The 2,067-nt window shown below is 35.4% G+C and overlaps 1 long non-coding RNA gene across 1 annotated transcript; it reads right to left on the reverse strand.

Moving 5' to 3' along the window:
- Positions 1–281: 281 nt before the first annotated feature.
- Positions 282–1,790, reverse strand: LOC110891946. The gene is made up of 3 exons (XR_002565693.2): positions 1,652–1,790; positions 940–1,027; positions 282–468 (listed from the first exon to the last, which is right to left on the reverse strand). It is a non-coding gene; the product is annotated as an uncharacterized LOC110891946 (long non-coding RNA).
- Between the last annotated feature and the right edge of the window lie 277 nt (positions 1,791–2,067).

The raw sequence follows: 2,067 nt of genomic DNA on the forward strand, positions 1-2,067 counted from the left end.
TCCTTCTTCAACCTCTCGCAAAATAAATGACCACGACCACCCGGCTTGTCGTCCACATAAGGTGAGTTAGCTAAGTTTGTCAGATCAATCTTGGTAAACGTCTGAAATTGAGCTGGAGCCTTGTACCATTCAACAGGACCAACTTTTCTCTTAATCCACCACCTTTTGCGATCATGATCAAATCCCCAGCTAACAATGCCAGATCTGTTTCCAACTTTGTCATAAAGAGTTTTTGTAACGCCCTAAAACGCTTTAACCTAAGATTCGCAGCGGACACTACATAACTAGAAATTTCCTTCATGATATTCTTTCTTTCATTTAAATACATTAATCTCTTTTATAATTTAATGCAAAAACTAACATACATGACTCAATTAAGTGACTACGTATACACCCACATACAATCCGTGTCTTGACTCGATCTTCAACCGCGTACGCTTCTAGATGAAACATCCAAACATGTATAGCCTGCAGTCACCACATTCAAACACATTATCAGCAACCGGTGACATAATACAAAAATCTTAGCACAAGCATAATAGCGCGTCAACATTTCATGCTTTTTCTTATACTAGCCCCTTCATCCATCCACTCGATTACTCGCATCAGATTGTGGAGTCAACCTTCACATCCTTTGTTACCATGCCTATACTTCACATTAATTCTCAAGAGAAAATCGATTAGTACATTAGCTTCCATTTACATGATCATGTCCTCAAATATACATAACTCATCTTATTCATTCAAGCATAATTTCATTATGTAAGTTCCCTTTCTTACCCAAACCAAATCGAATCTTTTTCTTAACCACTTCCAACCTATTCCATTAAAACTTAACTTACTACTTGCATCAATCCATATCTTCTTACATTGCATTCAACAATAATCACATATCATAAATACATTAACAACTAAAGAGTAAGTTCGGAGTGCACTTACCTTGCGCGTCCGTATTCTCGTTCGCTTACTTGATTGAGTTTCCATAGCCCGTTAGCCTCCAAAGCTCCCATCCATCTTGACATGATTCCTATATACTCATGTCATCACATTCACATTCTTATTAGCATATATGCTCATACATATGAAAAACCATATCAAATTCACATCTAACATACGACCCACTTGAAGCATACTCCACATGATTAATTCATTTAAACAAGCATAAGGTATACTCGACATCATCCCTAGATAATCTTCACATGAACTATATCTATTTACCCATTACTTGCATACAATTTCACTTGTTGTTGTCTTTTAGACATTTCATCAAACACTTGGTGTGCGTACTACTTCCTAAGCATAATGTACAAGTGCTTTAAGCATGTTCTTCCTTATTTCATCTTATGAACTATTACATTCAAGCAAAATCTCACAATCATAATTTCCACATCAAATTTATCTATCTTAGCCTATCATACAACACCCTATACATCACAAGATCACACTATAACATCTTCAAATTCATCATGATCATCATCTTCACACTCATGCAATGGGTTTTATTCTAAATCACCCAATTACTTAAAATTATTCATAACACAAGTTCTATTTAGTGTTTCTATCACCTCTACATGCTTAATTTCATACAAATTCATGGATTAATCATAACCCACTTCAAACAAGATCATCAAATCTGAGTTTTAAGACATACCTTATGATCCCCTTGTGAAGGTGATCGTTAATTCATGTTCGGTTGTGAATTTGGACTTCATTCCACCCTTCAATTTGAAGATTTATCAAGAACAAGGGTTTGAACCCTTGTTCTTCTTCCTGATCGTTCCACGCACACCTAGTGTGTGTGTGTGTGTTTTCCTTTAATTTAATAAATCATGTTTCCCTTTTTAACGGTTTTGGTCCCTCAAATTTCGTTTCAATTAATAATGAGACTTACACTCATTATCTTGTTACTCATATACATGTCACCACTCGGTTAAATATTCCTAGTCAGCTTTAATTTACGGTTTCGCTTTTATCCTAAACGGTATTTTACCCGATTCCTTTATATTAACCGAGTTTAAATTATCAAACCCATTTTGGGGTGTTACAGTTCACCAACATCCATCAAAT

This window comes from Helianthus annuus, chromosome 11 (assembly GCF_002127325.2).
Source record: "Helianthus annuus cultivar XRQ/B chromosome 11, HanXRQr2.0-SUNRISE, whole genome shotgun sequence".
Classification (NCBI taxonomy): Eukaryota; Viridiplantae; Streptophyta; class Magnoliopsida; order Asterales; family Asteraceae; genus Helianthus; species Helianthus annuus.